Raw genomic sequence first — 16,170 nt, forward strand, 5'->3', positions numbered from 1 at the left:
CAGCGCTATGGGTTTGCTCCAGACCTTGCACTGGCTCCCAATCCGCAAGCGGATTGTTTTTAAGGCTTTGACATTGGCATTTAAGGCCCTTCATGCGTCGGGAGCGAAATATCTCCAGAGGAGACTGACTTTTTACCAACCAGCTCGCTCTCTTAGATCAGAATCTTTATTTCTGGCTACTGTCCCACGGGTGAAGAGAGCGCGTCTGGGTGGTCGCTCCTTTGGGTTACTGGCGCCTCAACTATGGAATTCCCTGCCCCTCTCACTTCGGAGATCCACTGGTTTATTTTCCTTCAGAAAGGACCTTAAGACCTGGCTGTTTGTCCAGTAGGCCTTCTTTGTGTGCTGTTTTCTGTTTTCCACTTTGTTGTTTCTTATTCTCTTAAAGGTGTTATGTTAGTTTACTGCAGCCTGCTTTAATTAAAAGCGCCGGGACACTCTTTTTGAGTAGCCGTGCGCTCTACAAAAAACCAGTTAACATAACATAACATAACATAACATAACATAACATAACAAAGGTAGGCATTGTAACATCATACATCCTCTAAAACACAACCAATCGTTACTTTCTTTTGATGCTGAATTCGCTGCCAACAGCTATTCATATTGGCTATCAGACACTTTCCGTGATCTTGTCCCCACCAAAGTTCAATGCACTCAAAGAAAGGAACCTTCGGCAGCTTGGTTCACTGAAGCCCTGAGGCTCGAAAAGAAATCCCGTAGAAGGATCGAAAGGAGTTGTAGGAGGAAGTATGAAGACCGAGTGAGACAGACATATAAGACTGTGCTAGCTCAATCAATCAATCAAGCAATAATTTGTAAAGCGCACTACATACCCGCAAGGGTTTCAAGGCGCTGAGGGTGGGGAGAGGGGGGGGTGCTGTTGCTACTGGTCGAACAGCCAGGTCTTGAGTTGTCTCCTGAAGGCTAGAAGGTCTTCGGTTTGTCGTAGCTAGGTATAAAGACCTTATTGTTGAGGAAAAAAGTAAATACCACACAACCTTGATAGATAACCCTTCTAATTCTACCAAGGAGTTATTTCAGGTGGTCAAGAATCGTATAACAACCTCTAACAGTTATGACTCCTTTCATAATCAGGGTTCTGTAATTCCTTTGCAAACTCTTTTAAAGAAAAGGTCAATGGAATCTTTGATCATAACAGCATCCCTCCTCCCGAGCAATTTATTCAGCAAGGGCAGGAGGACTCCTCCTTTTGCGAATGTACCTCTACCACGCCTGAAGAAGGCAGAACTTTACTTCTGCAGAAAAAAAAAAAAGCAAATCTGGATCTCCCTGTGACCACCCTCCAGCAAAGATACTCAAACTCACCCCAGAAATAATCGCCTGGAACCGGTCGAACATTTTCAATATCGTGTTCTCCACAGGCGTGGTTCCACAAACGTGGAAACAGGTATCTCTTAAAAAAATCTAACCTGAGCTGCACTGATACTGATAACTATCGCCCACTTGCGCGCTTGCTTCTACCTGCCAAAATGTACGAAAAAAATCATGATTATTGAACTATCTAAATATATTCATGACACTCATCTGACTTATCGGCTGCGTTCGATACAGTGGACCATAAATCCCTTATCCAATGTTTAGCAGAGGTAGGAGTTAAGGGCAAGGCACTGGATGTGCTCACCTCCTTTCTTAAAGCCAGGATACAAACTGTAGCCGTGGGTAAATACGAATCTACCCCTTACTTATTGCCTTGTGGAGTCCCTCAGGGCTCATCTTTGAGCCCCATGCTATTTAATGTGTACGTTGCTAAATTGGCCCGCTCATTAAAAGTTTCAAGATGGATGTAACCTCATACGCTGACGACACTCAATTGATAATCTCGGCGGACAATAATAATCTGTTAGGCCCTCAATGATGTCGAGACTGTATTGAGGCTGTCAGCCGATGGATGAGTAGACAATGCCTGAAACTTAACTCAGGAAAAACTGAGATTAATATATTCGGGAAGCCTTCTTCATCTAGGTCCACTAATTGGTGGCCTGAGAAACTTCCTCAACCCCCGTTCCTGTTCCCAAAGCAAAACATCTGAGAGTCATCATTGACGACAATCTTAACATGGGTGCCCAAGAATCAGCCGTGATCTCCTTAGCCTGTTACGTTCTAAAAATGATGAGGAAAATACTGCCCTTCAGTGGCTTAGCAAGGAGGGGGATAGAGCTGGCGGTCTGCCCCAGGTGGCATGAGTTTTGAGGGCGGCAGCCTCCCCTGCTCTTACCTGCCGTTCTTGGGGCAGCAATCAACCCCCCTGCTCTTCAGTCGGCCGCCGAGGGACGGCGAATGGAAAAAGAATCGCACCAGCATCCCCCACCTCCCCTCTTTGATTCGGCCACGTCGGGGCGGCAGACACGGGGACCGCCACATGTGGCCAAAGTACTTGCTGCGCCACTTCTGCCCTTCATTCCTAATTATTATAGAAAAAACTTGATCGTCGGACTAGTCCTATCAAAATTGGACTATTGCGATAGTCTCTATTTAGCCACTTTGCTGCGGCGTGGGTGGTGTGGGCGCGGCTCCGCGGTGCTCATGACGGCTCCCGGCCGTCATGAGTCACGGTAGGAGTGTGCTCATGACTGCCTGGAGCCTTTGGAACTTCGCCCACTGATTAATTTGCCCGCACAGGTGGGGAATTAATCGCGTGAGGGCGGAGCCGCAACGTTCTGACGGCTCCAGGCCGTCATGAGCGCACGACTACCGTGACTCATGACGGCCTTGAGCCGTCATGAGCACCCAAGTGGTTAAACATGCAAGAAAAGCATTTGAATTGGCTGCATTTGGTTCAAAATGCACTGCCAGAATGACCCTGAAGCTTCCTAAGTTTCATTCCATTTCTCAGGGACTTTGTAAACTACACTGGCTTCCTCTGAGTAGCCGGGCAAAATTTAAAGTTTTATGCCTTGCGCATAAAGGACTGCACAATACAGGCCCTGAATATCTCAGGACGGCTTTCAAATGGTCCATCCCCACCAGAGATCTCCGTACCGCCAACTGTAATACCCTAGATGTTCCCAGAATCAAAAAAGCAAACTGGTGTGGCAGAAGCATCATTTATGGCACAGCCAGGTTATGGAATAGCCGGCTGTCATACGTTAGAGCCATGTCCTCCTTGTTGGCATTCAGGAAGGAGGTCAAAACTTGGTTATTTAACAACTAATGCATTTTGGTCTAGCATGTCGTCCGGTCAGATAGCGCCAAGACAGCCTTGGGTAATCGCGCGCTTTAAAAATTCCTTAACATAACCTAACATAACCTCCTGCAACCTGCAGACACCAGTCCTACTCACTTGACCAATTCCCTTTCTACCGCTGGCAGGTATGCCCCATCCGGGTCCCATGTTGTGTTTGCACTAAGGAAGCCAGGCCTAATTTACCAAGCCCTTCTTATTTGTTTTGAACTTAAATTTGAGTTGAATCAAGCTGTCCTGCTTGGTGGGCTTGCACACGGCTATATTCACCCTTTTCTGGGACTGTTCGATGGCCTACCCGGGGGTCGGGAACTGCTGTTCTCTTCTTAAACCACTGTTTCAGGTGATGTCTTGTGGTGCCCTCTGTGCCACTTGGTGCCTTCTGATTAGGGGTTGGCTGAGCCCTGCATTTACCCCTCACTGCCCAGGCCCCGAATTCAGGATTTGCTGGTAAGCATTTTAGGACCCAATTCACAGAATGAACTTAAGACTCAATCCTACACTTACTACTATTTTGGTATTCCCAGAATGCACTTACTACTTTTGGCATTCACAGAATGAACTTACTACTTTTGGCATTCACAGAATGAACTTACTACTTTTGGCACTCACAGAAGTTAGGATTTTGTCTTAAGACAAACTTAAGACAAAATCCTAACTTCTGTGAGTGCCAAAAGTAGTAAGTTCATTCTGTGAATGCCAAAAGTAGTAAGTTCATTCTGTGAATGCCAAAAGTAGTAAGTTCATTCTGTGAATGCCAAAAGTAGTAAGTGCATTCTGGGAATACCAAAATAGTAGTAAGTTTAGGATTGAGTCTTAAGTTCATTCTGTGAATCGGGCCCTTAGGGTTTGCCTCCAAGGCCGTGAGTATATTTGTTAATAAGTTATTGTTTGTGGCCAACACAATACACGTATCATTGGGAGTGCAGCACTGGCAACTGCCAAAAAACTAGGGTCTCATTTACGAGCCGCTGCGTCACTTTTACGCCGCCATTGTGTCACTTTTTGTGATGCACCAGTGGCGTAAAACATGCACCATGTTGCGCCATATTTACGAAGTGACAAATCTAGGTAGATGCGTCACTTCATAAACCCCTGCGCTACATTATACCTGCGCCAGGTATAATGTATGCTGGGTGGGCGTTCTGACGCAAGAAAGGGTCGTAGGAGTGGCGCAGCGAATTCTATGAGATTTCGCTGCGTCACTTCTAGGACACCAATGCATCAAAACCTTACGCCTGCCTCATGGCAGGCGTAAGGGTGGCGCAGGGCCTTTCACATGGGGCTTGCCGCATGTGAAAGGAACATTGCTGGAGTTCGCGTCATGCTTCGGACACAACTCAAGCAATACGCCACTTTTTGCACTGACAGATACGTCAGTTATACTGACGTATCTGTCCTTCCTTGCGACATGATGCGTCACATTTTAAATATGAAGCATCATTGGTGTCGCAAGGAGGATGCACTGAGAAGTAGCGCATTGCTGCTTTCACGCATAGGGTGTAACGCTGCTGTTCATCGCGTAGGACCCAAAGTGATCATTAGAGCCCCGAGGTAGGCTTTCCCATTCAACTCCCAAAAGGAGATTTTGTGCAAGAAAACGTTCAACATAAACGGGGAAAGGATGTTCCTCGGGTTGGCCCCGCAAGTCGGGTAGTTGATTCATTTTATGGTTTTCGCAGGTGTGGTAAATTTTCAAGCAGGCACTTCCGAGAAAAATGCAAAAATGTTGCAGTCCTGTGTGTGCACGTGCTGGTTACAGATGCGCCAATTGCAAGACTGCACACACCCAACTCATTTGAATTTTGGAAACTCGGCTTCTGATTGGCTGAGGCTGGATTTTTTTTTTTTTTTATTTAGAATATTTTTTTATTGGCATACAAAACGAAGGCCGTACAAAAATATATATATACAGATGTGCGTACAATGATGGCGGTCTTGTCTTTGAACAGTCCATTCGTGAGTTCGTTCTCCCTCCACTGGGAGAGGAAAGAGAGAGGAGAGAAAAGAAAGAGGGGGGGGGGGGGGGTCGAGTGAGTGGGCACGCTCGTTGTTGTCTTTTACTGGGTCTTCCTCAGGTGCTCGTCCAGCGGGTCCCACATGTGTAGCTTGGCTTTATGTTCCTTTGAGAAGGTGCCTGTGATGTTGTCGGCACCCCTCAGGAAGGTGACCCAGTTGACCCATGTTTTGAAGTTTGCTTTGGCTGTGTTTTTCCAGTTCGTTAGGATTATTTTAAGGGCTGCTGTGAGGAGTAGGTCGAGGAGCTCTCTCTCTTCTCTATTTTTTAGATTAGCTGTTAGGTGTTCAGTCGCCAGGCTCACGAAGCTGATTTTCAGATCTGTTTTGAGCATGTCGTTCAAGAAAGTATTGATTTGTGCCCAGAACCTCTTGACTTTCACGCAGGTGAAGATGAGGTGCTCGAGAGTGCCTTCTTCTTTCAGGCAGTTCCAGCATCTGTCCGAGTCTGCGATGCCGACCTTGTGGAGTTTGGATGGCGTCCAGTAGGCCTTATGAAGTAGCCAAAATTTTGTTTGCGCTAGCTGTGGTGTGATTTTATTTGTCGTTGCTGAGCTCCACATTTTTGCTCGTTCTGTTTCGCTCAGTTGCCTGCCCAGGAGCGTCTCCCATGTATTAGTGGCTTTTTTGTTCTGCGCCAGCTTGGATGGGCTAAGGAGTTTATAGATCTTCGCCGTTTGGTGACCTGCTGAGTTGAGGAGCTGCAGGTATTTGATGATTCCCGGCTCTCCTCCGCAAAGGTTGGCTTTTGTTATTGCTGTCCTGATCTTTAGGAAGTTATAGAACTCTCGGTTCGGGAGGGCGTGCAGCAGCTGTAGGTTCTGAAACGTCAGTGGTCTTTGCCTGGTCTCTGTTTGGCTGGGGGTGCTGATGCCTTCCCCGATCCAAATGTCATTCTGCAACGTCGCGCCCTGGTAGGTCACTTTAGTGTTGAACCAGATCGATTCCCATGCTGTGCCTTTCATCTTCTGCGCCATGTGCCTGTCCACTTTCAGCAGGGCCTCTCTAGTGTGTTTTAGTATGGCGTTGGCTTTTAGTGGATGCCGGTTCGCTGTCAGGAGTGCTATCGGCTTGAGCCCTCCCAGGATGTCTTGTTCGACCTCTAGCCATACTGGTACGTACGTTTGTGTGGCATCTATCCAGGCGATACCCTGTCTCGCCAGACATGCCGTTTGGTATGTCTTGAAGTTCGCCAGATTGAGGCCTCCGAGGTCTCTTGACAGTCTTAGTTTTTGTAGGCTTATCCTTGGCTTTTTGTTCTTCCATAGAAAGATGTTTATAAGTTGGTCCAGTTTTTTGTGGAACATCTCTGTCATCGGGAGCGGTAGCATTGTTAGCGTGTAGTTTATTGCCGGTGTTATCATCATTTTGATCGTTTCAATTCGCCCCCACCAGCTGATGTACTTTGGTGACCATAACTCCAGCCTCTCTTTTATCTTTTTCAGCGTGAGATCCTCGTTGTGTTGTAGCGTTGATGTGAGGTCTCTCCCAAAGTGGAGCCCTAGATATTTCAGTGGCTTCGTCTGCCATGCCAGGCCGGATTCGCCCAGGACCTCTCTTGTGGTGTGGACATTCATTGGCTTGCACTCCGATTTCTCCTTATTGAGTTTGTAGCCTGAGGCTTCAGCGTATTCACCTATTGTGGCCATCAGTGCTTTTATTGACGTTGAGGGGTTTCCCTCCCCGCTCCCGCCTCCCAGCTGCTCCGCCCACCCGCGCACTTGGCCTTAAATGGCGACCGTGCGACGCAGGTGAGTGTGACCCACTTGTGGGACACCCCCGCGCCGCACGGCCACCAGCTGCTGCGTGTGCCCCCAGTGCCTGCCTCTGTCTCAGCGCCGGCCTCGCTGCCGCCCTGAGCGATCTCCGTGGTGTTTCCCCCGCTTTTGCCTGTAATTGTGCTTGTTTTGCCTGAAATTGTGCTTGTTTTTATTTCTTCCCCAGATCGTGTGTCACTGTATTTTTCACCCGCTTTTTGCCTGAATTTGTGCTTGTCTTCTTCCCCAGATCGTGTGTCGCTGTCTTTTTCCCCTGTTTTTACTTAGATTTGTGCCTGTTCATTGCCGTTTCTCGTCGCGCTTTGCCCCCGCTTCCCGCCACCGCCTTGAGCCCCGCCCCTTTTCTCTTCTGTTTCCCTCCCCGCTCCCGCCTCCCAGCTGCTCCGCCCACCCGCGCACTTCGCCTTAAATGGCGACCGTGCGAACGCGCAGCGGTCACGCGCAGCGGGCGCGCCGATTGTGCGCCGAAGGCGCGCCAAAGGTAAGCCCGTCTGCGCCCGTCCGCGACCGGATCGCGACCAGTGCCAGAACCCCTGGCCCCCACCGACGGAAGCCGACCCGACGAACCTACAGCGCCGCCGACCTCATCGCACTCAACACCGGCCACATCCCAGGATGTCACCGAGCCGCCCCGAAGCACACCCACGGACCCTTCAGCTGCCACGCCTGCAAGTTCACCTGCATCCGGACCTTCCCTGCACCCGCCAAGCCGAACTCCAGCAGCACCCACCTCAAGTGTATCCTGCTCAACACCCGCTCCGTCCACAGACACGCCGTAGAACTCTGGAACCTGCTCGACACCACCGCCCCCGACGTTGCCTTCATCACCGAGACCTGGATGAACGTCTCTTCAACCCCAGACATCGCCATCGCCATCCCAGAGGGCTACAAGATCGTCCGGAGGGACCGCGACAACCAGACCGGAGGAGGCATCGCCATCATCCACAGAGACACCATCCGCATCACTACCAACACCGATGACACCCTCACCACCGCCGAACACCTGCACTTCCAGATCCACACCAACCCGAAGACCACCCTCAGAGGCACCCTGATCTACCGACCCCCGGGACCACGCACACGATTCAGCGAGGACATCGCCGACTTCGTCAGCCCGCACGCTCTCCCCTCCGCCGACTACATCCTCCTGGGGGACCTCAACTTCCACCTGGAGAACAACAACGACCGCAACACCATCACCCTGCTCGACAACCTCGACAACCTCGGACTCAAGCAACTGGTGACCACCCCCACCCACCTCGCCGGACACACTCTCGACGCCGTCTTCTCATCCAGCAAAGACGTCACCTTCAGCCACGCAACAGGACTCCACTGGACGGACCACAGCTGCGTCCACTTCACCTTCAGAAGAACGACGATCCACCACCTCCAGCAACAGGTTGCTCGAAGAAGCTGGAACAAGATCACAGCCGACCAGCTCACCGCCTCCCTGAGCCAGCACCCTCCCGCCAACTCAGCGAACCCCAGCCAGGCCGCCGACAACCTCACGAAATGGATCAACGACTGCGCGGACGAACTCGCCCCTCTGAGAACCCCACCCAGCAGATCCTGCAGCAGAAAAACACCATGGTTCACCGACGAACTCAAGAGCTCCAAGAAGAACTGTCGAGCCCTCGAGAAAGCCTGGAGAAGGGAACCAACGACGGACAACATGACCACCCTCAAGCTCGCCACCCGGAAACACCACCAACTGATCCGCGCCACCAAGAAAAATGCATACAAGGACCGGCTGGACAACAACGCACACAACTGCAAGGAACTCTTCAACATCGTGAAAGAGCTCTCCAACCCCAGCGCCGGAAACAACGACATCACCCCATCGCAAGACCTCTGCAACTCCCTCGCGTCCTACTTCCACAACAAGATCACGGACATACACAACAGCTTCAACAACCAACCAACGCAAGCCACAACCGCAACGACGCCACCCACCACCACCCTCCGCACCTGGACCCCGATCAGCACCGAAGACACCATCCGCACCATGAATTCCATCCATTCCGGATCTCCGACTGACCCCTGCCCTCACCACGTCTTCAACAAAGCCGACGCTGTCCTCGCACCCCACCTGCGGGACATCATCAACACCTCCTTCGACTCCGCCACCTTCCCTGAGAGCTGGAAGCACGCCGAACTCAGCGCTCTCCTCAAGAAACCTACAGCAGACCCCACCGACCTCAAGAACTACCGTCCCATCTCGCTCCTCCCGTTCCCGGCCAAAGTCATCGAGAAGACCGTCAACAAACAGCTGGCCGCCTTCCTCGAGACGAATGGATCCCTCGACCCCTCACAGTCCGGCTTCCGAGCGAACCACAGCACCGAGACCGCCCTCATCGCCGCCACCGACGACCTTCGAACTCTGATGGACAACGGAGAAACAGCGGCCCTCATCCTCCTGGACCTCTCCGCGGCTTTCGACACTGTCTGCCACCGCACCCTAGTACAGCGCCTCAGCAACATCGGAATCCAGGAGAAGGCACTGGAATGGATCACCTCCTTCCTCGACGGAAGAACACAAAGAGTCCGCCTACCACCGTACAAGTCAGAGGCCACCAAAGTCATCTGCGGCGTCCCTCAAGGATCCTCACTGAGCCCCACCCTCTTCAACGTCTACATGAGCCCCCTCGCGACCATCGCACGCCAACACAACCTCAACATCATCTCCTACGCTGACGACACCCAGCTGATCCTCTCCCTGACCAACGACCCCGACACCGCCAGAGCCAACCTGCACGAAGGGATGAGAGACGTAGCCGAATGGATGACGACCAGCCGCCTGAAACTGAACTCAGACAAGACGGAGGTCCTCATCCTGGGCTCCACGCCCTCCGCCTGGGACGACTCCTGGTGGCCCCCCGCCCTGGGCACCGCACCCAAACCGACGGACCACGCACGCAACCTGGGCTTCATCCTGGACTCCTCCCTCTCCATGACCAGACAAGTCAACGCCGTCTCCTCGTCATGCTTCAACATCCTGCGCATGCTACGTAAGATCTTCCGGTGGATCCCCACCGAGACAAGGAAGACGGTCACCCAAGCCCTCGTCACCAGCCGACTGGACTACGGCAACGCCCTCTACGCCGGAACCACCGCCAAACTCCAGAAGAGACTCCAGCGGATCCAGAACGCCTCGGCGAGACTCATCCTCGACATCCCCCGACGCAGCCACATCTCCGGACACCTGAGAGATCTGCACTGGCTCCCGGTCAACAAGAGAATCACCTTCCGGCTCCTCACCCACGCGCACAAAGCCCTACACGACCAAGGCCCGAGCTACCTCAACAACCGGATCAACTTCTACACTCCCAAGCGCCTCCTCAGATCAACCAACCACGCCCTCGCCGCCGTCCCCCGCATCCGAAGAGCGACAACAGGAGGAAGATCCTTCTCCTACCTGGCCGCCAAGACCTGGAACTCACTTCCGACCAATCTGCGCCTGACCCAAGACCACCTCTCCTTCAGGAAGAAGCTCAAGACCTGGCTGTTCGAGCAGTAGCGGCACCCCCCCCCTCCCAGCGCCTTGAGACCCTACGGGTGAGTAGTGCGCTCTACAAATGACCTGATTGATTGATTGATTGGTTGTTGTAATGAGGATGTTGTCGGTGTATGCCGCTAGTTTTACGGTCTTCTTCTTGAGCTTGACGCCTGTTATCTCTGTGTTGTCCCTGATTCTGGCTAGCAGGGGTTCTAGGGCGAGCAGGAAAAGTCCGGGGGAGAGGGGGCATCCTTGTCTGGTGCCTCTTCCCAGCGTGAGCGTTTCGGATGCGCTCCCGTTCACGACTATCTTTGCTTTCGGTTTGTTGTAGAGGGCCATGACCATTTCCGTGTACTTCCCGCCTAGGCCAAAAGCTCCCATGCAGTTCCTCAGGAAAGGCCATGAGACTCTGTCGAAAGCTTTCTCCGCATCCAGCGCTATCATGACCGCCTGTTCGTTGCTACTTGCTGTGTGGTTGATCAGGTGGCACAATAGTCTTGTATTGTCTTGCGATAGTCTGTTTTTTATGTATTTTAAAAAGCTCAGAGCCACTCCTGAATGACTCTCAGGTTTGTGTCGTTTGTGCCCGGGTCGGTGCCTCTACCAGATGCTGGGAGAGTCCTGTGACATCACCACCAGTATCTGGAGGCTTGGTTCATAAGGAGGGTGTCTGGCGCCTTCCACAGCTGCTGATGGCACTTTTAGTATATTCAGGGCTCAAGTCCTGAAAAAGAGGTGGGGGGACTCACCAAGTTGGGTAGAATGGGTGTGACATCACAGGAAGTGACATCAACACGTGTGACATCACAGAAAGTTACATCACCGCAGTTGACATCACAGGAAATGACATCACGGCACGACATTGCATGTGTATCACAGGAAGTAGCATTGCAACCCATGACCACACAGGAAGTGACATCAGATCTTAAGACCTCACATATGTTTAGCAGCTCTATCATGAGTGCATTTGAGTGCAAAACAATATTTACCAAATTAGATTTTGCTCTGGGGTTGTGCCAAAATATTGATGCAACCCAGACACAAAAATCTGGACCTCAATTTATACTTTTTTTTTTTAACTCTGCCACAAAGAAATTGGCAACAAGGAGAAATGTGGCAGTAAATCTGTCCTGCTTAATTGGTTGCAAATTCTGCCTTTTAAAATATCTTATGGGTCTGCAGAGATGTTTGTGTGGCAGCTAAATCTCAGGGAATAATATTAATGTAAAATACCTCCGGAGGCACACGTTTGCTGGAGAGATTTGTGCTTTGTCTAGTCCTAGTTTTGAATCAAAGTAGCATAGAGGGTTAATGTGTCTCCTCCAAAGCACATTATGTAACACGATGATGACAGATTTTTATTAATGGAAAAGGATAAGCGGGTCACTGCTTTAATACAGAGATCCTTTTGTTACCTGCAGTTCATACATTGTAATAAGCAGAGTGAACTATGAAGGACACGTGACTCCTACACCTTGTAACCCTCACTCTCTTATGTAACACATCCTACATATTGATGTAGACACACCTGATTTATTGTCAATGTATAATCTGTACATGTAATGTAAAGCGCTCTGACACCCTGCATTGGGATGAGTAGTGCTAAAGAGCTATGAAGGAAATAAAACTAGATAGTGGTATTTAAATTATTTGTGTAACTACTGGGGAGACTCACACATCTGACATTCTTACAGTGCATGCATATCTCTCACACACAGGGACTGATCAAAGTCAAAAGCATGTTTCCGTTAAATACCTGTGAAGTAATAAGATGTGAGCCTTTGTTTCCCCTCCATTGCACCTAGGTCAGTGGTTAATTTGTAAAAATAATAAGTGCCGGGGCTCTCGTCTGGAGGCAGCTTGCACCAGCCCATTTTTCCTGTTAGCACCGCCTAAAACAGAACCAACTACTAACCATGAAAGTGGTGAGAGGCTGTGGCGTAATGGCCAAAGCTGCCAACTTCGGAGCTGGGCAACCAGGTTCGAATTTCTGCAACTGCTCAACATCCTGTGATTCTGGACAAATCACTTAATCTCCCCCTGCCTACCAAAAAAGAGTGTGTCCTTAACTGCTGTTCATGAAAAGTGCAGTGCAGATCACTAGGTGCCGGTGCTGAGCACTGGAAACCACTGGCTCAAATTAAGCACTCATCGAGGTGTGAGGCTCCCGATAGCTCCCAGCCGGGGTACGGCAAAAGAAAAAGGTCTGATGGCACTTTAACTTCGGCTTTTGTTATGGGCGAAGCTGTAATCTGATAAGCCCTCTCCCTGCCTGCAGTTGCTGCTTGAAAGAAAAGCAGGCAGCGTGCAGGCGCTGCCGACAGTGTCGCCGTGTGAGAAAATTACACGGGGACGAGTCCAGCGTATTTCCGTGGGGCACAAACTCTTGGCAGTGTAAACGGCATCTACCCTCTGAAAATAGTGGTTAGACAGCATCTACCCATGTCTACCCTCGACTCGAGCCTTGAGCGTATTTTAAATACGTATAGTAAGAACTTTATGGTCCCTGGTGGACTCCGTAGAAGAATGATGTAATCGTTTGAGTGAGGTTAATAAAGTTCATGACGCAATGCATACAGTTAGTTAACGGTTGCCCTCTGAAGAATAAAGACGCGCACTACAGAGCTCCGTGTGCGGCCTGGCCATTTGCATGCTACCGAGCTGGCGAGGATGCTACAGTGCTCATGACTTTAGGAGTCCTTCCAGATTGTTCTAAAGGTGGCACCCACGCACCTAGCTTTCCTCCGCCACCCTTCTTTCTACCGCTACTTTGCTCTTTCACCAGGTTGGCGTGTCTAGAAAGCAAGTTCATCGCAGGTGGAGTCATGTTTTGAAAATGGTGAGCATACTTCAGCCCTTGACCTCACAACTTCTTATGAGTTGTACAGAGGGACGTGAACTTTCTTGATTCTGCTTAGAGCCAGCGTTGTGCTTTTAACGATGGGTGTTGTGTTCATGCTTTCTTCAGCAGACGTGCTAGTGTTCTGCACAGATTGTTTCTTGTGCTTTATGACTTTGGGGCTCATTACGATAGCGGAACGAATGCCACCGCCGGGCTAGCGGTGGCTATCATTCCGTCATCGCAATGAGATTTCCCCACCGCCATATTAGGATGGCAGTGTGTATCGCGGCGGATGCAAAGTCCGTCCGCCACTTTTCCGCTGGTGGCAATCACAACGATTGCCTGGTGGGCGAAATAGGGCCACTAATATGGTGGTGGTGCCTGGCAGACACCATCCGCCATATTAGGATGTGGGACAAGAAAGGCCTTTCCATGACGGCGATGCCGCCATGGAAAGGCTGGAGGGGATTGGTGTTGGGGGCCCGTTGCGGGCCCCCCTTGTCTCTGGGGGAGGTGGGGGTGCACTTGGGCATTTCGCGGCACCAAGTGGCAGGCACCATATGGTGCAGTGAAATGCCAGACATGCGATTTTATCAGTGTGGCGTGTGCTGCTGTCAGCAGCACCGGTCGCAATGTTAAAGTGCAGAATGTGACCGCCATGGTGGCTTCAAGAGAAGGCTGATGTACCTAGAATCGCCGTAGACCACCCTTGACGGTATCACAGTTCTGTCTAGTTCCTTTCAATGAGTTCGGCTGGTGGGGCGCTTCCTAGGAGAGCCCACGTGTTGAATCACATTTGTCCCCACTCGTAACTATGACATTAACCTGGAGGGTAAAGTTAAGCTCTGCGGTTAACCAAACAGGGCTCCTGAATTTGTTCATTGAGTGCGGCGGCTTCGGCCTGGCAGCTGTGATGAAAATGGAGTCAGTGTTGCTTCAGCCCAATAGGAGGGCTTGGATTTTGACCCATTCAGCGGAAGCGCTCCCACATCCGGGGGTCTCTTCCAGGCTTTCCGGGAAGGTGCTCTGGGAACTCCATCGTTCCCCCATCCCTGAAGTAGCTCCAGGTGTCACCAGCCCATATTGGGACCACAGATGCCTGTTTGGATGGCACTGGGTGGTGGACCTCTGTAGACATTGTACAGCAGGAGGGACCTGGAGAGCATCTCTGTGGAGCTCAGCGGCTTCACCTTGAGGTGTTAGAGTAGGCAGATCAGTTTTTACCTTGATTCTTCAGGTTCCTTAGGAGGGGCTAGGCTGATTCCATTCCATTCCATTCCATTAATGTCAACCGTGTGGCGAAGGTGGGCAACGACAGCGTGGTGGGCCTCTCTATTGTAGGCGGCTGCAGGACGAGGAGAGGTAGGACAGCTGGTGAGTGTCCATCATCACAGACTCCGCCCCTCCTGGGAGACAGCTGGTGAGAGTCCATCACCTCTGACTCCGCCCCTCATTGAGCCCACAAGTCTGCTTGGAGGTTGTAAGCGACATTGTTGACGGGTTGTCAGTCTTGAGGTTGTAAAGGTGCTTCCTTCTTAAGGATCTCGCTTGGGAACAGTGTGCTCACCTTCCAGCTGAAGTTTGCAGAGTCTGTTGGGTCATGCTAGTGGTTTTAAGAGGGGTGTCCGCAAGCTATCGTGGTGGCCTGGCACCCTGCCCTGGGATGGGTGGGCATTAATCAGTCCTGGACCAGGGCGAATGAGGGTGAAACTGTTGGTCCTGATGCTGGCCACAGGTCCATCGGTTGGTTTGAAGCCTTGACTTTCTTAGCTGTTGTCTTCATGTGGGCAATACCAGTTGGTTTTTAGGTAGTGAAGGGGGGCCAGCTAGGCACAATAGAAAGGTTGATTGAAACTGGGCATACTTGAGTCAACTAATGACGTCACACCTGGGCTCAATGGAGCGAGGCCGTGACGTCTCGGATCTGCGGTTCACTGCGGTGAATCGCACGCCTTTGTTACCCAAGTCTTTGATCCCCCAGTTTGTCTCCATGAGTCTTGGATTCACACTTAAGAATTGTAGATTCACCTGCGCACGCTGTGGATTCACACTTAAGAATTGTAGATTCACCTGCGCACGCTATGGATTCACACTTAAGAATTGTAGATTCACCTGCACACACTGTGGATTCACACTTAAGAATTGTAGATTCACCTGCACACACTGTGGATTCACACTTAAGAATTGTAGATTCAACTGCGCACGCTGTGGATTCACACTTAAGAATTGTAGATTCACCTGCGCACGCTGTAGATTCAGACTTTAGAATTGTAGATTCACCTGCACACGCTGGAGATTCAGATTTTAGAATTGTAGATTCACCTGGGCACGCTGTAGATTCACACTTAAGAATTGTAGATTCACCTGCGCACGCTGTGGATTCACACTTAAGAATTGTAGATTCACCTGCGCACGCTGTGGATTCACACTTAAGAATTGTAGATTCACCTGCGCACGCTATGGATTCACACTTAAGAATTGTAGATTCACCTGCGCACGCTGTAGATTCACACTTAAGAATTGTAGATTCACCTGCGCACGCTGTAGATTCACACTTAAGAATTGTAGATTCAGATTCACCTGCACACGCTGTAGATTCACACTTAAGGATTGTAGATTCACATGTTTCTCAGGAATCAGTCCGTAGTCCTCCTGCTCTTGTGTAGGATTCAAAGGTTGACCATTTTGCTTGTGTGAGATGCAGACACACCAAGGTCCTCTCTAGGAGTCTTGGACCCCCGTTTGTGCATAGGCTCACTCACCTGTATGAGCCACAGAGCCCCCCTTCACCTGTGCATGTTCTGGATCCACCGTTCATGTGTCTGAGATGTCG

General features: G+C 50.7%; 1 protein-coding gene across 1 annotated transcript in view; it reads left to right on the plus strand.

Moving 5' to 3' along the window:
• Window positions 1-16,170, plus strand: part of SLC43A1 (solute carrier family 43 member 1) — a 318,420-nt gene that overhangs the window by 57,843 nt on the left and 244,407 nt on the right. The gene's annotated exons all lie outside the window — the stretch shown is intronic.

This window comes from Lissotriton helveticus, chromosome 1_1, assembly GCF_964261635.1.
Source record: "Lissotriton helveticus chromosome 1_1, aLisHel1.1, whole genome shotgun sequence".
Lineage (NCBI taxonomy): Eukaryota > Metazoa > Chordata > Amphibia > Caudata > Salamandridae > Lissotriton > Lissotriton helveticus.